General features: G+C 33.3%; 1 pseudogene; it reads left to right on the top strand.

Moving 5' to 3' along the window:
• The first annotated feature begins 5,376 nt into the window (after positions 1-5,376).
• The window catches only part of LOC149541521 (uncharacterized), a 38,576-nt pseudogene continuing 19,300 nt past the window's right edge, over positions 5,377-24,652 (top strand).

Below are 24,652 nucleotides of genomic sequence, written 5' to 3' on the forward strand. Positions count from 1 at the left end.
TTCAACTTCACAGAACCTTTAGGAGATGTAATTTGTTTATGATGGTTGAATGTATGTGAGTTAACACTTCCATTATTTTTTATCTCTTGTTGTTTATTATCTTTTTAAAAAAGTTTGGAAAAATTAGCAAAACTTTAGGTTAATTTCTTTTGGGTTCCCTAGCAGGGCATTACATCTAGTACCAAAGCCCAAGCTTCTACATTGGGAGCTCTGGGTATATTGGAATGTCACTACTTGTCAACTAGTTGAACTGAAACAAAACTTAAACAGTGTTATGTATCTTTTGTAACTTGAACACTTAAAAACTTAAAACTTGATTACTTGAAATATAGAAAAGGAAAAACTTGTCACTTAGATTTCAGACATATTTTCTTATGATTGTACCTTATGGTGGTATACCTTTGTTGACTTGTGAACATCATTGTTCTTTCTTGGGTGTTTTAGGAAGATGGTGTCTGGAACTAGATTAGATGTTAGAGATAATAGTACAAGAAAAGGTATAGATCATGGTACATGTGTACATGATAGTCCTCCTCCAACTCATGCAGAGAGTCCTATTTAGGAGGAAAATAGTGAAGAGAGCCATAGAGAAGATCATGTTGACTCAGAGAAGACTAATTTGAGATAGATGATGAGGACTATTATGGAGTGCCTACCTTCTCTCAAAGGTCTTGATCAATTTTTTTCTATATAGGACTTTGACTCTAATGTCAAAGAGAGATTTTCCATCATGCACCTAGAACCCTTTGGTGCTACATGGTGGAAAATCGAGGAGAAGAAGCTAGAGGTAGATATGAATACTATCACATGGGAGTTATTTTTTGAGAACTTCCATGAGTGTTTCATACAAGAGAAATAGAAGCAACAGAGAGTAGGTAAATTTCACAATCTATGAAAGTATACTATGACCATAGCAGAGTATGAGGAGAAATTCTATGAGCTTATAACTTATGCAGGGGTCAATGATAGCTCGCCACTAATGGCACAAAATTTCATTCAAGGCCTTAATAACCATCTCATTGGGGGCATTAAGGTATTTCAGCCTAACACCCTCAAGGATGTAGTACATCAAGCTATACTTGTAGAGAAAAGTGTCACCTTAGGACCTTTGAGACAACTTTACTCCAAAATATAGCCTAGGCACCAAAATTGCACAACTAGGCTTCAAAACACAAAATCTACACAAATAAATTTTTTGCATAGATATGGAGCTTATGAGCTTAAGGGGGATTGGAAAATTTCCTTACTAATCAACAAGCACAAACTGGTTAGTTTGTTTTGCCCACTTTGTTAACAAAGATCACAAATAGTTATGCCTTTTAGGCCAAAGAGCATTTATTAGCCCTATCAACAAAGTAATTAGGACTTGTTTTTAAATTCCCCCAAAGGACCCAAAAAAAAAATTGCATATATGGGTACTCTTTTGGAAGAAGCATAATATTCCAAACTGACAGACTCTAAACTGGTCAGATGATCCCCTAACCAAAAATGCAATAAATTCCTTGTTAAAGCCAACTCACTAGGGTTTGAGAAGGAAATATTGAATAAATGTTTGACTAGGAAAAACTATCAATTAGGAAACATGTTGGGAACTGTCAGGCTTCAATATACACCCTTAGGTTGGCTTCATCTATCCCCTAAGTGCATGTAGCACTCTAATTCATGTTATCTTGCACCAAACACATAAAGATGTTTGGCCTAGGGATTGTTAGAAAAAATAGGAGTCTTGACTTCCATCTCCCATCCTTTGGGTGTCTTATAATAAAACTTCCTAACTCACATTTTACCTGGTGGTTTGTAAATCCCATGGTCAGAATGTAGGTTAGGGCTTCATTTCTAAAATTGGCCACCGAAAGGAGGGTTTTGGTGCACTTAAGAAAGAACTTTGAATATCTTGAGTTGCAGAGCACTTCAAACCCTCAAATTAATTGCATTGATAAACTATGATAACTAGGATTCCATAAAAATGGGTTATTCACATGTGCTAGTCCATACCTATCTGTACACTCAGAGATTGCAACATTTTACAAGGAAAATGGGATCTTTTTTTGACTTGAAAGGAAAAATTACATTATATCACTTCCACTCACCTAAAGGGGCTATTTGAAGTCCTTCCCCAACCATACCAACCAATATTCAAATGTTGTGACCGTTTTGGAGTGTTTTAACAAAAATTGACAACTTTTTGCAAAAGTTGTCAAGCAACTTTTTGCAACTTTTATCAATTTTGCAATATAACCCATCTAGGACCTTTTCCTTGTGCCCTAGGGGCCTAGAATATGTTTAGAAACCTAAAAAACCTCCTATCCTATGCTAGGTCTAAGAAATGCCTCTTGACCATAATCAAAACCCATGGTTTATAAAGTACCAAATGGGGACTAAGTCTTACAATTAGGCTCATATTATTAAATAACTATTACTATCTTATTACAAATGTCTCTTAGGAATAAATACATTTGAGTAGAACTCATGAACAGTTAAAATGGTAGTTTTATGGTGAATGGAGTATTAGGTTCTCCTGCACCATAGTCCCTTGCTTGAAAAATTCAAATCCCACTTGAGGATAGTTGTTCAATAGACATGCCATGCTTGGCAATGCATTCTTCATTCATCCATGTAGCATCTATGTCTATTAGACCTTTCCATTTGACCAAATAGTTAGTATAGTTCTTCTTCCTTATCTTCTTGGCCACCCTTGAATCCAAAATATTCTCCAATTGAAGTGGTTTGCTAGGTTGTAGATCCTTGATCCATTTTGCCTAATTCTTATCAATATCCTACATGTCATCATTAGTACCTGTATCACCTTTAAAAAGGGAGAGATCAACAGTATTAAAACTAGGGGAAATTGATATGTTAAGAGGCAATGAAATTTCATAAGCATTTTCTCCAAACATGTGCAATATCTGACATGGCCCAATTTTCCTCATCTGCAACTTTTCATACTCCATGACTTGTATAGTGGATGATCACACATTCTAGTTATGCCAAGTGGCATCCTATGTAATTTTATATTATTGAATTGGAATTAGACTTGTGATTATTCCATGATATGGTTTTTGGTTATGTGTTAGATTTAATATTAGTAAAACTTACATGTGATTCAACGTCACGAAACCCTTAGGAGATGTAATCTATTTATGATGATTATATGTATGTGAGTTAATGCTTCCACTACATGTTTTTTTAGATTATGGTAAAAACAGGTTTTGAAGGGGCCCCGAAACCCTTTAACAAAAGAAAAAAAGATAAAGCCTCAAGCACAACTAGGTTTTACAAGGACCTAAAACTTATTGTTTAAACAGTATCAAAATCAGGTTTTACAGGGATCTAAAACCATAGAAAATATCCAAAAAATGAACCTAGGTTTTATAAGGACCTAGAACCTAGTTTAAACAACTACTTAAAAACTACATATCACAACCATAAATAGAAACCATTTACCAAGACCAGTAAATAAGACTAGAAGAAGAACAAAAACTAGAGACCAAAGACCAAAAGAAGTTGCTATTGCAGCTCTTTGATCATTTTGACCACTTATTTGCCAATCTTTGTAGTATCTTGAATGGAATTAGCAGTCGATCCACTAGTAGCCTCTGCAGCTCTCTTCCTGGAACTCTGCATGGTTCTCTTACTAGGACCCCCTGGTGACATAATTTCTTCATTGGTACACTTTCCAAGACTTGCAACAGTGGTACAAATACTAGATGTAACCTGTTCCATTTTATTATTGCTTTCCTTGATAAGTAGCTGAAGGTTTTGTTCATAGTCTTTGAGTTTGACTAGTATGTTTCCCACTTGAATTTCCATCTAGCTGAGCTTACCTCGGTCCATATCCTAATTTTACTGCATATTTTCCACTTTCTTTCTGAGACTCATTAACTTTTTATACAACCATGAGTCAACTTGCAGCATGGTATCAACTTTTTGTTTTGCAATGTGCAAAAAGGAGAGCATAGAATTTCTATGAGGTGAGCCATTTTTATCCTCTTCCACATCAACTCTGACTAGAGACACCTCCTTATCAATCCATTCCTCCTCCCTCATATTTATAGGGTCTTTCTTAGCCTGCTCCATCTCCTCTTCATCATCCCTTACTTCTTTCAAGTGGTCACTCCGGTTTCCCTCATCACCAACATTACCCATCTCATTGTTCTCATCACTATTTTCTTCCTCATCCTCTTTCCTTCTTTTTTCCTTTCTATTTGGGTAGCCTTCCAAATTGGAACTAAAATCCCCCTCATTCGTGTTTTCTTATGTTATCTCTTGTTGTTTATTATCTTTAAAAAGAATGTTTGAAAAACTTAGTGAAACTTTAGGTTAATTTATTTTGGGTTCCCTAGTAGGGTGTTATATGTACAAAATGTGCAAATTTTGCATAAATTATTTATGGGACTTTATTCATTACATGTCATATTGCTCAAGAGAGGTCAAGTGATGTTTGGTTTCTAGATAGTAGTTGTAGTAACCATATGACAAGAAATATATATATATATATATATATATATTTGAAAGCTTGGATACTTCAACCAAATTAGAAGTAACATTGGGAAATTATAATGTAGTATAATTCAAAGGAAAAGATATAATTAATGTGGTGAGAAAGCTTGGTAAAAAATCTATTCCTGATGTGTATTTTATACCCAAATTGAAGCATACTATTATAAGTGTGGGACAACTTACACAAAAAGGTTATAAAGTTGAAAATAATATATGCACTATATTTGATATTTCTCCTAGTAACATGGTGATTGCAAGGGTTGATTTGATAGATAATAGAATTTTCCACTTCACATGAAAAGTGGAGTAATGGAGGAGAGTAGCACAAGTTTCAAGGCAACATGTCAAGATAAATCATGGAAATGGCATTTGAGGTATGGGCATATAAATTTCAAGGGGTTAAGTTTGTTGCAAAAGAAAAAAATGGTAAGAGGTTTAACTCCCATTAAAGAACCATTGAGTTCATGTGAAAGTTGTACTTTTGCTAAGCAACACAAAGAAAGTTTTCCCAAAAAAATGTCATATAGAGCTTTGTTACCTTTAGGAATTGTGCATACAAACTTATGTCATCCAATTCAAACACCATCATTAGGGGGGGAGCATTTATTTTCAACATTCATTGATGATTATAGTAGGAAAACATGGATTTACCTTCTCAAATGTAAATCCAAGACATTTGGAAAATTCAAGGAGTTTAAGGAATTAGTTGAAAAACAAGGTGGCCTATCCATCAAGGTATTAAGCTCAGATAGAGGAGGATAATAAATGTCAAATGATTTTTTGGATTAGTGTAGGTACCATGGAATAAAGAAGTAATTCACTACAAGTTACACACCTTAGCAAAATGGTGTTGTAGAAAGGAAGAATCAAACAATAATGGCGATTGAAAGGAGCACGTTGAAAGGTAAAAATATACCTAATGAATATTGGGTAGAAGCAATAGCATGTGTTGTTTAATCTTGAATAGAAGTTCAACCAAGATTGTAAGGAACATGATTCTACAAAAAACATGAAGTGGTAGGTGTCTCTAATTTAAGAGTATTTGGTTGTATTTCATATGCACATGTTCCTAAAGAAGTAAGTAAATTAGCTAATAAAAGTGAAAAGTGCATATTTGTAGGTTATGATGAACATTCTAAGGGTTAAAAGATGTATAATCCTATAACCAAGAAAGTAATTGTAAGTTAAGATTTTATATTCAAAGAAGATGAATCTTGGGCTGGAAGTATAGATAAAACAATTACAAGTACTCCAACAATATCATGTGATGAGAAAGAAGGAAAAGATCAAGAAAATCAAGAAGATCAATCAAATGAGTAAATAGAAAGTCCATCCAGAAGCCTACAAGGAGATAACACACAAATGGGATATGTGCAAGATGAGTGTCCAAGTCCACAAGTAAGTAAAGACTCAAATCCTACAATTGTTCAACTGAGATCAAGGTATAAAGCAATAAGTCTAGAAGTTTGAAAGATATATATGATCAAGAGGATAAGATAAATTCACAATAAAAAATTTCTCTATTTTCTCAAGATCCCATATATTTTGAAGATGCAATTAAGGAAGATCAATGGATTAATACAATAATGATGAAATGGAATCTATTAAGAAAAAGGATACATGGGAACTAGTTGATTTTCCTAAAGATATAGACTACATAGGTGTAAAATGGGTATATAAAAGTAAGTATAAAACAAATGGAGAAATTGACAAATATAAGGTAAGACTAGTAGCTAAAGGGTTAAAGGGTTTGCACAAGAATACAGAGTTGATTATAATGAAATTTTAGCACCCCTAGCTAGACTAGATACTATTAAAATTGTACTAGCTATTGCAGCTCAAAAAAAATGGATGTAAAATCATCTTTATTAAATAGATATTTGGAAGAAGAAGTTTATGTGCAACAACCACAAGGTCATGAAATAAAAGGATAGGATGGCAAGGTTTATAGATTGGAGAATGCACTCTATGGGTTAAAGCGTGCACGAAGGGCTTGGTATAGTAGAATTGATGCATACATGATTCAGAATGGATTGAATAGAAGTACTAGTAAGACAAATATATTCACCAAGGTCAATAAGGAAGGTCAAATTTTGATTGTTTTCTTTTAGGTTGACGATTTGATCCTTATAGGTAATCTTTCTATTGAAATGTTTAACTCGACAATGAAAAAGGAATTTGAGATGATAGATTTGGGTTTGGTAAAATATTTTCTTGGCATTGAAGTTACACAAAATGATAAAGGTATTTTTATTTGTCAAAATAAGTATGAAAATTATGTTTTGAAAAGGTTTAGAATGGTGAAATGCAATCCAATTTCTACACCTGTGGCAATAGGCACAAAACTAAGAAAAGAAGATGATGAAATGAATTTTAAAATTACTATATTTAGAAAACTTGTTGGTAGTTTGATGTATCTCACAACAATTAGGCCAGATATTATGTATGCAGTGAGTTTGATTTCTAGATTTATGGATTCACCAAAGAACTCACATTGGTAGGAGGGAAAGAGAATATTGAGATACATTGCAAGGACTATCAATTATGGCATAATATATTCTTCTTTGTATGTATTTCATTTTTTTGGATATACTAATAGTGACTTTGTAGGAAGTATTGATGATACACAGAGTACATATGGATATGCATTTGATCTTGGAATAGGTGTTGTGGCAGGGGCATCAAAGAAGAAACCTATTGTGGTAATTTCACTAGCCAAAGCGAAAAATGTAGCAGGCACATCATCAGCATGTCAATCATTATGGATGTGAAGAGTCTTCAAAGATCTAATACATGCACAAAAGGAGTCTACTACAATCTATTGTAATAACAAGTCTGCCATTGCATTATAAAAGAATCATGTTTTTAACAAGAGGACCAAATACAATGATACCCGATATCACTTTATTTGAGAGTTAGTTAACAATGGACAAATCAACTAGGACCATTGCAGATCTAAAGATCAATTGGTAGATATTTTACAAAGGCACTACCACAAGAACAATTTGAATGTTTAAGAAAAAAAATGAACATTGTAAATTTTTTATGTAATTAGTGGTAGTAATTACAGGAGGGTGTTGGTAAATAATTAATTTCTACCAACCAAAGTATGGACATTCATGCAATGAATTTTCCAAAGTATGGATAGTCAAGCAATGCATTTGAAACAAAATCTTTTCACAATCCAAAGTCATAAATGCACTATCCATTGCAACTTTTTGTCATTTCATATTTATGGCTACTTTATTATTGTCATCCTACAATTGTGTCTCTCACATATTTTTGACAAGATGATTCTAGATTGCTCCAAGTCCTCTATAAAATGACATTTGTAATCAATTAATCTCACAAGGCAATACAAGTTGAGTTTATTGTGCATCAAAAGCCCCACAGATTCTTTGCCCACTCCAAAGTGGAATAGTACATAGGTCCACAATAATAAATGTAAGTGGAAAACCCATCTTTGAAGAAAATCCTATTGGAAATATCTAGAGCTTGTAGTTGGGAAAGATTTCCCAGATGCCATTTAATACTATTATCCATATGATGACCAACACAAGACAAGTTCAATTAAGTAAAGATGTGAAGAGAGAAAATATGATTCAAAATAACTGAAGTTGAGATTGAGATGCTCTTATCAATCTATGGACAAGAAAGATTTGAATTTTGAAGGCCAATAAAATTATTGCATTACCAAAAAATGAAAAAGGATAAGTTCAAAAACAAAAGAATATTGCTCCCCCACGAAAGAAGCTCTCAAAGGTGGCGGGAGAAAGTAAGACATAGCCATAGATAGAACCAAAGAAAAACTTGGTTGGAGAGGCTGGAGAATTTGATGAAGGAGCTTATGGATAACCATATTGGCATTTGCCAAAAAATTGACACCTTGATGAAATTCACCACGATGGCATGCACTTGGCTGCCACCACTCCCTATTTTCTACAGGTAAACAAGGATGAGAAAGATACAGGCAAAGACAGTGAAACTACTCGCTCCATCCATGGTTTCCTAGTGGAGGATTAGTTGAAGATGCTACTAGATAAACCCATCAAAGAGGAGGGGATGAATTTGAACAAGGAGAAGACTGAGGAAAAGGAGGAGGAACAAGGAGAGAAAGCAAGCAATTAGCCCCTAGTTCCTTGTTTTTTGGTTTTCTGTTATGGTTTGGATCCCATTGAACTTGGTTCCCTATGAGGATTTTATTATGTAACTAGAAGTGTAGCAGTGATAAGTTTCTTGCTACTGGTATAATTTTCTATATTATATGCTTATTAGGGATAGGATTGTTGATAAGGGTTATTTTTTGGAGCTAGTCTTTATTTAGTTTTCAAAGTATAAAATTGGTATCAGTTAGATAAGTGGGAGGTGACTTTCAGTTGTTCTTCAATATTTTTGTACTTCTGGATCAACCCCCCTTTCTTTTGGCTACTATTTAATGCTTCAAAAATAAAAGAGTACTACAAATTAGAAGTATCTATATATTGCATTGGCATCATCAAAATAAGTCACAAATTTCAAAGCATTAATGGAATCTAAAACATGTTTAGAACCATACCACTTTGGAGAAGATCAACATTTTCATCAATTGCAAAAGCTTCAACAATTCTCAACATGGCTTCATTTGGATCAATCTCGGTTAAAGATTACACAAGTGTAATATCCAAGGAACCATCTAATATATCTCATGAGATATGCTCAAACAAAAGATTTGTTAAATATAATATAAGTTTACACATTCTCTCTTGATTCAAGCTTGTCTATGGTTTTTATTATATTAAGTAAGATAGGGTCCTAGCAATTCATTCTTGTTCAATTATAAAACCACCAAGAATAGCGAGAATAGGACTTGAGGACCATGTTCTCAATCACAACTAATACAATAGCTAAATATATCTAAACAATCAAAGGACAATAACTATAAGACTAAGATAACATAAATCCAATCGATTAATTTGTGATCACATAGGTCTCAAGCTGTTTGAATTTTGAGTGTCCCTTCTTCTGCTTGTCTATAATGGCCTAGAGCACTTAAAGGTGTATGGTAATACTATTTTTTGAGTTTAGAACCCTTATCCTACCTTTTTAAATCAAAAACAAAAATCCAATTGAAAAAACAATAAAATAGAATTTTTAAAATAGAACTACTACTAAAACAACAACAACAACAACAACAAAACTACTACTAAAATAAAACAACAGATCAATATCATCAAATCACTAAGAACAACACTAAAGAGTAACTAAAATACTCACTGTGATTTGAAATAGGCTCAACCAAAGCTACATATAAAACCAGGAAAAGTAAAAAATGAAAAAGGTTAACCATATATGTCGTGCACACGTAATCGCCTTAAGACTTCAGTTACATCACTTCAAGCATCCTTAGATCTAGTCTTGTCTCTTTAAATACAACAATTTATTGTTCCAATTAACATCTAAGAATACATTAATCATTCAAAACTATTTGAGAATAGGAATACATATTAAGAAAAGGAATGGCTATTCCAATAACAACCATTTTTTTGAATGAGAATAAATTCATTTTAGAGGCAAAATGAGAATATGTCTTCCTATTCCATATACCAAATGGTGCACTAAACAAAATAAAAAAACATATTCCTAATTTCCTATTCCTATTCTAATAACTAAATGGACCCTAAAGGATTCATGGATGAAAGCACGTGTAATAACAGACTCAAAATAGATCAAACATATTTCACAAATCAATAAAACAGAAAAAGAATACTAAAATATATAACTTGCTACCTGAAGTTGCATTGAATTTGCATCCAATATTTGAGGAGGATAGGAGGCTGAATATCATGAAAATGTGAGATTATGTAGGCATATATGTAACCTGGAAACCAACATTATTTCCTGTTAATGGAAACCAGGCTGTATAGTGGGTGGAAGATGGCTTCCTACCCAAAGCGTATGACAAGAAATTAACAATGTGATGTGCATGGAAAAAATATCTAATGGAAAGAGCCAATGATGCAAGAGAGAGCCATTAACCCAAAGTATTTCTTCAGGTAGGTTCAAGACCGTGAGACAAAAGTTATGATTTTATTTGTCTACCCCACTTTTGAAACGACTCTTTTCCTGTTAATCATAATAGTGATTTAGTGATTTTTAGTTGAATGTATGTTTTTTTTTTGGTGGATATTATTAGTTCTTGTTGGGAATTTATGTTTTCAGTGGTGGTGGTAATTAACTTTTACAATAAAAACTTGTAAGTTTCTAAAGGTTAAAAATGACTTCATTTTTAAATTAATTTTCAAACAACAATTTTAACTTTTGATAGGCTAATATGAATTTTGGTAGGGATACAATTCATTTTTACGATACAAAAATAAAGAAAAAAACCAATCTCTAGAATGTTCTTAAATTATTTTAAAACCCAAAACATTTGTCACATCTTCTACAACCTTCCATAATTGCCTGAAAGATGTCTGCAACTTTCTGTAACAGAACAACTATCGACTTTGTTCAAAAAGGCCTTAGATTTTGAGAATTGAAATGATGAAAAAGAAAAATTTAAATCAGTCCAGAATATGTTAGATTGAATTTCTAAAATTCTAAAACATAAATTTTGAGTACAATAAATAAATAATTTTTCTTTTTACAAAGTTTTGTCAATCATGCTTATCATGAATATAATTGTTTGTCTGCTTAAATATGAACATGAATATGTTTCACTACGAATGTAATGAATAATGTTAGTAAATATCAGAAGATAAAGAAATTCAAAATTATGAATTAAATTTATATAAAGGAACCAATAAGATTGAAATAATGTATTGAAGTATTTTCTAAAGAGTGAATAATTAAATATAATTTTTTGAGAAATTTGATTAAAATTTTAAAGAACAAATATATTTTTGTTATTTTATTTAAATGTATAATTTTAAGTTAGAACTAGAAAAGTTAATATAAAACCTAAAATGTTAGATGTAATTTGAAATATTAATAATATTAATAATTTTATAATTTAATTGAATAGAATATTAGAATTTAAAACTAATAAAATATAAAATATAAAATATAAATTCTATTTAAATTTTGTATTGTAAAATTTAAGCAATTAAGCTTGAATAAATTCAAATTAAAAACCTCTCAACTAATATGCTCATAATTTATCCTTGTGTTGTAGTCTATCGATATTTGAAAAAAAGTTATCTGAAAGCTAATGGTGTTTAAGAATTCAATTTGACAATTTTGTGATATTATTCAACAAAACTATTTTTTTTAAAAGTGTACAATAATTCATATTCAATGAAATAAAAATATATATGACACATAAAACCTAAGTAATATTAAAATTTAATTGATACATAAAATGAATTACATGTTTAAAATAATTTTAAAATTTAAATTTAAAAAACTGTAATGATTTTATACAATTGAACAACTATTAGCATAATAGCATTTTTTTACTGAACTTTTTTATTAGACCATTCAAATGAATGATGATATGAACATGAGTACTTTCCTCTATTAGAGTTACTTTATAAATGTAATATGTTAATTAGTGATTAATATTTATAAATGTGATTGTCTTAGTTCCCAATCCCACTATTATCTAAATGACAAGGAGTTGGTGGATTCCAAAACAAAACTTTAAATATCTAAATTTGGAAATATCAAACACTAATTATGACATATAATGATTAAAATGTGATATGAATGTTAGCTCTCTTCCACACCATAAAATTAGAAGAGTCATATGGGATTCCAAGTAAGCGTATTTAATCATATAGCTAGAAGAGCTTGACTTGGAATAATACTAGGATGGATAGCCTTCCCGAGTGCTTCATCTCTATGAGCATTGCTTAGATGCAATAAGTTCTATGTGTTCAATTCATTCTCATGAAGGATGGGATCTTTTGAACCACTACTCATGAAACATAGCTCAATGAGTTCGACTTAAAAACTACATTTCAATCATGATAGCAATATCAGAATTGCTCTCCTTGCAAAGTTCAAATTGGTTGGGGTGTTATCATTGCCAAGAAGTCTTTAACCAATTAATGAAGTTAGAAGGTTTGTAATAAATATAGTAGGAGAGATCCTTGTGTCCTAGTAGAAGTCAATGAAATGTATACCCTCGAGTCCTTGGTTCTTAGCAACTTTGTGAATAAAAATTTCTCCAATCATTATGCTCTAACTAGAGAAATAAAATGCAATCTCTTCATCCTTACAAAAGGTGAGGACTCTAGCTCTTTCAGAGCCCTTTTTTTATAACCAAATTTGTTCTTAAATGATTATATTTAATTTTTAATTATTAATTTTATTATTGAAATTCATCTTTTATTTTCTCATCACTGTGTAGTTGGGTGAATCCTTTAAATGATAAAGTATGTACCATATCTAAATGTGTCTTGTAAAACTTTGTGATCTATATCTCATTTTTAAGAAAGCATGAGGCTTAAAATTATTTTCTTTTATCTTTTTCCTTATATTTCTTCATATCTCTTAATATCAATATCAAAATTAACTTCAATAATCTAAGGCATAAGATCCAATAATTTCATTTTGCATTATGCTTGTTGTGTTACTTTAATTTAGTCAGTCTCATAATTTAGAAACTATGTCAAAATTTAGTGTATAGATTGGAGAAGTGAAAAACTACCCTATCTTTTATTTAAAAAATTGAGGTAATTCTATCATAAAACCTAATGAAAAATTGAATCTTACATAGTATCCAATAGTCACAAATATTTATTAAGGAGATCATTTAGTTAGGTCAACATTGTGATTGCTGAAAGCAAGTATTTGGAACTGTATTGTTCAAAAAAATTTGTTTTTCATTATTTAAATGAATCAAATGGTATATGGTTTGAGGAGGAATCTTTTAATATTATATGCACAAGAGTAAGGACAATCTTTTCACATTGTATAAAAGTTACATTTTAGGTTGAATCTAATGCCTCACCTATTTTATCATGACCCCGTGAGTATCAATTTTTTTAATATTCTTGGGGCAACCTACCTTACACCTAGCATGAATATAAGGCCCCTTAAGGACTCACATGGACATCTCATAGCCAGAGCTTCAAACAAAATCAAATTTGAGATTGAAAGAAATGGAGGCTAGAGAACATTTTTCATCCCAATTTAGTTTCTCATGTAGATACAACTCATTTTATGCGAAGCAATTTTTTAATCTATGTACAATGAAGGAGTAATGAGGAATATGATTTCTTGTACATACATTCAATGTATTTATATTGGTTGAGATTACTTTCTATAATAGAGGATGGTTAATTTTCACAACAATAGAAGATGGATATTGACACACTTGGGTGAGATGCACATGGTCAGAGGAGATTTATTCTCACAATATAGCATTGGGGTTGGATTCTAATATGGTCAAACAGGATGTTGGGATTTTGAAGGGATTGGTTCTTACATAGTGCAAGGGGGGTGGACGGACTTAATGTTCTCTCATGTTGTGTAGATTTTTGTATATTTTACAATCAAGAGATGTATTGATGGAGTTAATATGGTATTTCTTGGGTGAGTGAGGAAAGTAGGAAGAGATGGATCATCAAGTCTCTAAAAGGATTACATTCAATTCTAATGATTTTTCATTTGTTTTTCTTATTACATTCAATTCTTATAGAAATAATTAACTCTTAAATATGCTCCAACATCGACTAATAAAAAAATAGAGTAAATGAATAACTACATCATTCTCTCTATGTTTGAGACTACAATGAAACATCAGTTCAAAACATAAATACTTTACTCATAGGGTAAAAGTAAAAAGTTGTGTCACCTTTCAAGCTAACTTATCAGAATCAATAAATTTGAGTATTTCTATCTAAAACTCAATTTTGTTCAAATATATGATCTTGACAAATTTATTCTAGCTAACTTATATATGGTCTCACACTTTTCCTATTGGAAATGTCTATTAAGTGCATGTTTTATACTAGTTAGTATCGACAATTACTAAAGAAATACAATTATTTTGGAAATGTTTCCATAACTCTTACAATTGTCTATGATTTTTTTTAATAAAATATAAATATCATTTGACAGAGCTCAGAGTCAAGAATATTCACATATAAGGCTCATAGTGTTTTAATTAGATATAGTATTTTGTAAATGAAAAAAACTACAAGTATGTATTTTAACACTTGGGAAGGTGTCAATTTTGAGAAAGAAAAAAAATTAAATCAAATCAATAAAAATTTAAAATTATATTACGTTCTAGAGGAGAAAGTCCTCTTTCAGAACTTATAAGTTTTCTTTTGGTTGGAATAGAATTATTTTGAAAAATGTGGAGGGAGATGAAAACTATCAATTTGAATAAGTTGAAGTTTGAATTGTTATAAAAGAGAAAATATAGATCAAAAGCCAATTTTTAATTTTGATTATTCTAGCTACATATGTTATCTATAACATAATGTGAGATCAAAGGGAAATAAGTTTATTTCTATGCAGTTTTGTGGTGGGAACTAGACCCCTAATTTCCAACATTTTTTTGCAACTAAAAAGTTATCATTAAAAAATAGGAAAATGTATCATTTCTTATTCCAAATAATTATTAAAAATTATAATTATAAAATCCATCCATTTCTAAACATTTCACTAGTTTACTACATTTTCAAATTCTAAATAATAATACTAGTTTTATGTCAAGGTGAACAATTATACTTTTGTTAGCCTTTTCCTTTGTGAAAGGGTGACACAGGTTTGTGCTTTTACCCCATATTATTACGGTATATCTTCCAAAAAATTGAAGTAAATGAATAGTTGCATCACACCCTTTGCTTTTCTTTTCTTTTTGGTTTTTTAAAGTTCCCAAGACTCTTTCTTTTTTGGTTTTTTTACTCAATCTCACTGTTGGAATAATGATACATTTGTCATTAGTTACAACACTTATTTGATCCTGAATGCTTATCGAGTTCATCACTCAGTTTACAGTTCATACCGAGCATTCATTGGTTACCAAGTATGTTCATCAGTGTTTACCGAGTCAGGAAGGTAAACGAAAGTTTTAGTGTTTACTGAGTCAGGAAGGTAAATGAAAGTTTCAGTGTTTACTGAGTCAGGAAGGTAAACGAAGGTTTTAGTGTTTATCGAGTCAGAAAGGTAAACGAAAGTTTTGGTGTTTACTGAGTCAACAAGGTAAACAAAGGATTTAGTGTTTACCGAGTCAGGAAGGTAAACGAAGGATTTAGTGTTTACCGAGTCAGGAAGGTAAACGAAGGATTTAGTATTGACCGAGTCAATGAAGGTTTCAGTGATTACCAAGACAGAAAGGTAAAAGAAGTATTCAGTGCTTACCAAGTGAATCGAAGGAGTTAGTTTCTACCGAGTGACACAATGTTTACCGAGTCACCAATGGTTACCAAGTTCCAAGCTACTCAGAGTGATTAGTATGGACCGAGCCCCTACCTCTACCGAGTGCATGATGATGCCGTGTAATGTAGTGGATGCCGAGTGTCAGAAGGTCACCGAGTGAGTTTGAGGAACCTGAGTTTTCTACTATCTGGCCGACTCAGTAATGTTTTTTCCACTTGTGTTTGGCCGACCTTGTTGCTGTAAATATTGGAATGGTATATATGTAATGTATTGTGCCATTTGCAATATAGAAATAATGAAAAGAAGTAACAGTGAAGTAAGAGCGAATTGAAAGAGAATCAGCAGTGGAGTATTCAACAAGGTTATCAAGGAGCAACAAAGATATATCCATCACATCAAGTGATCAGTACATAAGATCTAATCAACAAACCAGTTGCAAGAAGATCCATTGCTTCATCCTAACAGGTGAATCAGTTTTGTAAATCCTTTAACAGGGTGGACTTAACAGTCTTTTGTAAATCTCCTAACAAAGTGCATACTTCATTGTATGTTTGTAAATCCTCTAACAAGGTGGATCTAGCAGTCCTACTTGCTCCTAACAGGGCAGATCACCAGAAGTGATCACTGTAAGCCTTAACCGGCCAACTTTATATTGCAGTATTGAAGTTTCGTGGGAATCATCCCCACCCCAGTTTTACTTTCAATTTGAAAGGTTTCTGGGTCACCAAATCAGTGTGTTAATCTTTTCATGCATACAGTAAAGTAGATGAATGAATGGTGAATTTGTTATTATGCTGAATTGGTTTAAATTTTAAAGTTTACTGATTCACCCCTCCCCTCTTAGTAACCTTGTTAGTCCTGAATATTTCCAACAATTGGTATCAAAGCTTTGTGGTTCTCACGACAGAGCTTGACAGCTTGAGCAAAGATCAAGGACAATGGAGATATTCAGACTTGACAAAACTATTGAGAATGAGAAGCTAGATTTGGAGATGGCCATGGTTCAACTCAAAGAAGCAAAGGAACATATTTCTCAATCCCTAAAAAGAAGAAAGGAAATTGCAAGACAAATAAATGACCATTTTTATGTTGAAGAAAGGATTGAAGATTTGTTACCATCAAGTAATTCAAAAGAAGGTGACAAAGAAATCAAAGAACTTTTAGAAAAGAATGGATCTCTGCAAGAAGAGGTAAGAAAGCTTAAAAGAGAGCAAGAAATACAGACAATCAGGCTATGTGAAGTTTTGGAACAAAGAAACAAAGCACAAGAAGAATTGGAAGATAGAAGTCATGAAACTCAAAATCAATCCCTTGAACATGAAGATCTAGCAGATCAACTATCCAATGTAAATGAAGAAATCAGGATTCTCAGAGCACAAAATGAAAGTCTACAGAATGACTTAAGAACTAAGAGACAAACCAATGAAAGCTTGGAAAATGATCTAAAAATTGAAAAACAAGTCAATGAAAGGATGATGAAATCTCAAGCAGACATGAATCAATTGAATCAACAAAAAGGTAAAGCTGGTCTTGGATGCAAGGAAGAAGGTGAATCTTCTGAACAAGGTACTCAAAGGAATCAAAGACCCACTTTTAATCATTGTGGCAAGATAGGTCATACATCTAACAAATGTTGGAGTAATGGTAAAGGTAAATTCAATGGCAAATGTTTCAATTGCAATCAGCATGGTCGCAAAGCCAATGAATGCAAGGAGAAACCAAAGTTTGAAGGCAAGTGTCACAAATGCAAGAAACAAGGACATAAGGCATCTGAATGTAGATCAAAATCACTCAATCCAGTAGAACAAATTGTCAAAGCAATATTTGGTTGGGATTACAATACTTGGTGTAGATGTCACTATTGTGGAGAATATAGCCAAGAATTGCATGAATATAGGAAAGGTTGAAGATGAAAAGAAAACTAGAGCTAATAATATTCGAAAGCAAATGAAACAACAGTGGATTCCTAAGTCTACCGAGCAAGAAAATTCAAATGATGGAAATGTCACTCTAGAAATGGGTGACTCCACCATATCTAATTAAGACTTATCAAGAAGGATAAGGGACTGCATCTTCAAGCCATATCCTAGGCAGTTCCAGAAAGGAGAAGTGGAAATGAAAAATCAGTATTACAGATACAAGTCATAATTCACAGTGTTGCATCTACCGAGTAAGGTTGGTTTTTAGACTTTACCGAGCTTGGTCGAGAAGATAAGAAAGGTTTTGTGTGTTCACCAAGCTGCAAGGTTTATCGAGTAAGTCAGTGACTATTTATAAAACCCTAATTCTCATCTACCTTCGTACCCGAGCATTAATGACAGGATTTCAATCAAAAAGGCAGAATTTGATCTCATTCTTCACCACAAATTTAGAGTTCATAGAGCAAATATATTTTCAAGTGCATCCAAGCGAGTTCAAGTGATTTGAAGCAATTTTCTAGCAAATAAATTGTGTTACGAAATTGTTCTCTCATCGAGTAGCAATGGCATCCACAAGCACCAATGGCAGCAAGGCGAAGAGAGGTTCTGAAATGCTTGTGAAGGGAGTCGAATGGAAGGCGCCCAATTTCAAAATTGTTCCTTCCATCGCTGAATCACTCGACCCGCATGAAGCTCAATCGCAGATCCCTCCAAAGGTACTTCTAATCAATGATATTGGTACTCATTTCAAGTGTATTGTGCAAGAAATAGGGACAGTAGTTATGGATAGTACCCTAGCCGAGTTATGCGTGGATGGAACCCTAAAACCTGAGTTTAAACATTTGGAAACCAAAGGTTTAACCCATATCCCGCATCTGCCAAGAAGTTTCCAAGTGAAATGGGTGAGGTATATCTTAAGCCGTGTGCATAATGGACAATTATGGTTAGAGCAACCCATCCTCATAACAAAGAAAATGATCCACAAGATCACGGGTTTACCAATGTTGACCAAAGCCAAAACCACCAAAACCCTAGGTCGAGATGAACTTCAAAAATTAACCCAAGCCGAATGGGATGGAAGAGGATTAAAGCTCAAAAATATTTCAGATATAGAACTAAAATTTGGTATTTGTGTTATTGCATACAAACTGTATAGTTCCAGCAGGCTGAATAGTGTACCCTGTGAGGCTGTAGATTTGGCATATAAGATTGTAAAGAAAAATGTGCAGTTTGACCTAGCTGATGTGCTATTAAAACAATTGAATAAAAACATGGATAGCATAAGGACTGCAAAGACAAACCCTTGTAAATTTGGCTCTTTGCTAGTTTGTTTATTTTTCTATGTACAGAAACTCTTTCCATCTAAGGGTGCAGTTGTATGGAGGAAAGATACTCCAATTTTGTATCAAATAAATGAATTCATAGCAGAAATGGGTATGAATTTTGATAAGGTAATGGATAATTATTTTGAATATTTCAAGGAAAGGATGAACAACAGGTTCAGGATACCTCCAAAACTTGTTGAAGAGTATAAGGATGATGTCTGTTTCATGGTTGACTGTGACAGAGTCTACATCTAGGCAGTCAAACCCCGAGTGGCATGGGTAAAACCATTGCCCTATGAGCTAAATATTGATGATGCCAGAGATATCATTGAGGCACTGGTAAATGAACCAGTGGATCCCAAGTTGCCTGCATTTGGAACCTATGAAGAGGCAAAGGTTAGAATAGAGCTTGAAATCAAGCTTCCTCAAGCAATCTCTAAAGGCAGGAGAAAGATAAAAAAGATAAAAGCTGATACTGGACCTCTCATGATAACAGAAGGGAGAGGAGAAGATAAAGAAAAGGAAGAAGAAGAAGAAGAGCCTCAACGAAAGAAAGGTAAGGTGACTATCACCAAACCTACAAAGCAAACCACTGCAGTATTCTCCAGGAGAACAAGATAGGGAAAGAAGGAACCTGTATTTGTTAAGCCTCCACTCACCTTTAAAGCAAGACTAAAGCAATTAGATGAAGGAGGTAGCTTCACAAACTTCAAAGCATTAAAGTTTGAAACCAGAACAAAACAGGAGAAAATGCAGATTGAGGATCTGGTACTGAACAAAATGGGTAAATGGAAATAATCCCTAGACCGGATAGCCTCTCAGATCTCTGAAGAGCTATTGAAAAGATTGCAACCAAGATGGGAAGCTGCAACCAAGATTGTCAAAGACATTTATGAGCAGACCCTGAGGAATCTCCTGCCAAGTCTCTCTAATGCTGAAGTGAAGAAATCACTGAAAGATCATGAAGGTAATATGATGATTAGATTCCACACTTGTTTGATACTTGTCAAAGACATTGAGCATGTAGTAAATGATGCAAAAAACATGTGGAAAAATATCTATCATCTACACAAACCCAGTGAGGATACTGTTGAAATCACGGACAATGATAGCAGTGATGATAATGATGATGATGATGAGGGTGATGACATTGAAGACATACCAGAAGACCTGCATTCAATAATGTTAGAAGTTGAAGAAGAAGCTGAAAAAGAAATGGAGGAAGAAGAAGAACAAGACAAAGAGGAAGAAGATCTAGTAAGAATTGCAGCTGAAGTCATAACATCTCTTCCACACTCTCCACCTATCTCCTCTCAGCTCTAGGTTTCTGCAATGCAAGTGCCAAGCACTTCATCTACCGAGCCAGCAGTCACTTCTTCAGTTACCAAGCTTCCAAGCACATCATCAGCCACCGAGTCATCCACTGCAGCAGTCACTTCACCAAGTGTATCTCTTCCACCTGCAGCTTGTACAGTAAGTCTTCCAAGTTTCATATCAATTTTGTCTTCCTCAGCCACATTGGCCCCAATTTTTGCTCCAGTCAGTTCTCCAATTGTAAATATACTAGTATGTACATCATTTTTGACTAGTACATCATTTTTGGGAATTATATCAAGTTTTGATACAGCCAGCACTTCTCTTAGTTTACCTTTAGTTGGTCCCATTCCAGTTTTGACAGCTAGTCCTGCAGCATTGACCATTGTATCTACTTCAAAAGGAAAGGAGGTAAGTACTGTAGATAAACCAAAGACACCCTTGAGACTGCTACTTACAGATAGTGATATAGATTTGGATGAAGAAATTGTCATTCCACAGATAAATCTAGAAACTGCTACAGTTAATGAACTGAGATTGGCTAGTCCATGTCTAGAGAAAAAGGCACAGCAAATGCAGCTAAGGAATGAAAGGGACAGAGAATTCAACATCATTGAGAGTGCTAAGAACATAATAACTGAGGCTATAAGTGTTGATGTGGATTCATCTCAACACATTTTGTTACAGCTAGAAGAAGCGGTGAATAAATGTAATGAGGATATCTAAGGACAAGAAAAGTTAATAGAGAAAGCAGAAAAGAAATTTGAATATAAGGTGCTTGAGCACATTGCTCAGCACTTAGCAATAAAATAGGTTGAATTAACCTCAATTTTGTCTGACATTGAAAATTCTTTTAATAATGTAACCTCACTTTTTGCAAAACTTTATGATGTTACCGAGTATACAAAGGAAGTAAAAGAAAAGTTGAATAAAATTGATGCGGATATGAAGGTCAGTGCCCAAATGCTGCAATCTGACCACAGTGCAAGTTCATCCCATCATCTGAGAATCAAATTTTTGTCAGAGAAACAAGCAGAATTGCTGAGAGAGGAAGCAAGGATCAGGTCTACTCTGATTGACATCCAGAATATGATCCTTCCTATCATGAACACAATGCAGAAGCACATTGCATATTCAAAAACATTGATCCATGACAAAAACTTCTCTGTTCCAGACCATGTGATTGAACTTTCTGCAGAAGTTCAAGTAGCTCTCTCCACATGTAAAATCCTGCAAGACAATTGGGATAAAACTCTGCAACTAATTCTTTAGGTACATTTTGAGTTTATCACACATTTTGGTGTCTCCGTGTAAATACATTCTTTATTCTTTGGCATTATTGTCAAAAAGGGGGAGAAATCAATATATAAAGGAAAATAAAAAAATCAGACACAAAAGGGGAGAAGGTAATAAAGTAATAAAGAATAAAGTCATATAACTCATGTAAAAACCTTGTGTATATTGTATGGGGGAGTTATATGTAAGGTAGCCCATGTATATTCAGCACACAGCATAGCAGAATCAAATCAGTTTTGTCAGATCTTGTATATAATTTTTGGCTCATAAGTGTTTTTGTCACTAATTCCAAAGGGGGAGATTGTTGGAATAATGATACATTTGTCATTAGTTACAACACTTATTTGATCCTGAATGCTTACCGAGTTCATCACTCAGTTTACAGTTCATACCGAGCATTCATTGGTTACCAAGTATGTTCAGTAGTGTTTATCGAGTCAGGAAGGTAAACGAAAGTTTCAGTGTTTACCGAGTCAGGAAGGTAAACGAAAGTTTCAATGTTTACCAAGTCAGGAAGGTAAACGAAGGTTTTAGTGTTTACCGAGTCAGAAAGGTAAACGAAGGTTTTGGTGTTTACCGAGTCAAGAAGGTAAACGAAGGATTTAGTGTTTACTGAGTCAGGAAGGTAAATGAAGGATTTAGTATTTACCAAGTCAATGAAGGTTTCAGTGATTACCAAGACAGAAAGGTAAAAGAAGTATTCAGTGCTTACCTAGTGAATCGAAGGAGTTAGTTTCTACCGAGTGACACAATGTTTACTGAGTCACCAATGGTTACCAAGTTCCAAGCTACTCAGAGTGATTAGTATGGACCGAGCCCCTACCTCTACCGAGTGCATGACGATGCCGTGTAATGTAGTGGATGCCGAGTGTCAGAAGGTCACCGAGTGAGTTTGAGGAACCTGAGTTTTCTACTATCTGGCCGACTCAGTAATGTTTTGTCCACTTGTGTTTGGCCAACCTTGTTGCTGTAAATATTGGAATGGTATATATGTAATGTATTGTGCCATTTGCAATATAGAAATAATGAAAAGAAGTAACAGTGAAGTAAGAGCAAATTAAAAGAGAATCAACATCAGAGTATTCAACAAGGTTATCAAGGAGCAGCAAAGATATATCCATCTCATCAAGTGATCAGTACATAAGATCTAATCAGCAAACTAGTTGCGAGCAGATCCACTGCTTCATCCTAATAGGTGAATCAGTTTTGTAAATCCTTTAACAGGGTAGACTTAACAGTCTTTTGTAAATCTCCTAACAGAGTGCATACTTCATTGTATGTTTGTAAATCCTCTAACAAGGTGGATCTAGTAGTCCTACTTGCTCCTAACAGGGCAGATCACCAGAAGTGATCACTGTAAGCCTTAACCGGCCAACTTTATACTGCAGTATTGAAGTTTCGTGGGCATCATCCCCACCCCAGTTTTACTTTCAATTTGAAAGGTTTCTGGGTCACCAAATCAGTGTGTTAATATTTTCATGCATACAGTAAAGTAGATGAATGAATGGTGAATTTGTTATTATGCTGAATTGGTTTAAATTTTAAAGTTTACTGATTCACCCCTCCCCTCTCAGTAACCTTGTTAGTCCTGAATATTTCCAACATCTTGTAAGATTTATTTATTTTGCCTCATTATTACCTTATAATGAGTATGAGTCATTCCTCTACTTGACTAGTTAAAATTATATAAAAATGTAATAAAATTTGAAATAAAAAAAACAAAACATTTAACCTATTTTAATTTCTAGAATGACAAGTAATAAAGAAAGGGTAAGTGAAATGCAAAATGTCTCTACATTCAAATCCTAACATTCAACAATGATATTCATTTTTTTCACCTCTTGCTCAGGTGTATTGTTCTTCTATGTTTTAAAATAATGCACTATTTTTATTTTAACTTAAACTAAGAACACTTTTTTAAAAATTACAATGATTACTTGGAGGATTCAATAGGTATATATATCTTGAAAGTTGTACACATTGAAATAGGTTTTTTGTACTTGTTATTTTACTATCTTCCTTGTTAGAGAAAAACTTGTGTAATGCTTCTTGTATAAACTAAAATCCACTAACATTTCCACATATGCAAAAATAACAAAAAAGAAGAAATCTAAAGTTGAAAAGTCAAATGTCGACTACATATGCATAAGAACTTGTTCCCATTTAATCAAAGTTGAATTTAAATTACAACGACATTCAAACAAGTTACAAAGATGAATCATGTCATCTTTTAAAAATGCATAATTAATGTCATTTAAATCTAATACAAAGCTGACCACATGTCAGTAATCAAAATACTGAAGTGATCTTATGTCACAAACTATGTTGACTTGCATGCCAAACACAAGCGTAGCATCAATACATCAAATGGTATAAAACTCATGAAAATATAAAACACATAAAATATCATGCCATCAAACCTAGGAGTCCATTTGGATGTAGTTATGTCTCCAAGCCATTAGAACTAATGCAATGGTTGGTGGTGGGATGAAGGTCCAATCAACAAAAGTAAGGAAAATGCAAATATTCACAAGTTTCAATGAAATCTAAAGACATATAATGCCTCAAATGTTAGAAATAGGGATTACTAGCGGGGGGGTGTGAATCAATAATCTACAAACTTTAGTCACCAACTGGATATAATTTCTTACTTTGAACCATACATAATTAAGTAATAAAGTAATCCTGAATAGTAATAGTAACCATGCACAAAGATAACTCATAACACCATATTTTGTTAACTAGGAAAACCCTGGCCAAAGGAAAGCCCTAGTGGGGATGATACCCACTAGATGATATACTGATATATAATTTCCTTATTAGAGGATGGACCCTGTTAGGAGTCAATGAGAAAATTTAGTATAAGGATTCCCTATTAGGAGACTTTGAATCCCTGTTAGGAGATTCCAACCCTGTTAGGATTTGTGCCAACCTTGTAAGGAGTTGTGTCAACCCTATTAGGAGTTGTAGTAAAGAGAATGC

This window comes from Cupressus sempervirens, chromosome 8, assembly GCF_028749045.1.
Source record: "Cupressus sempervirens isolate cs-2001-9-10 chromosome 8, ASM2874904v1, whole genome shotgun sequence".
NCBI classification, from domain to species: Eukaryota; Viridiplantae; Streptophyta; class Pinopsida; order Cupressales; family Cupressaceae; genus Cupressus; species Cupressus sempervirens.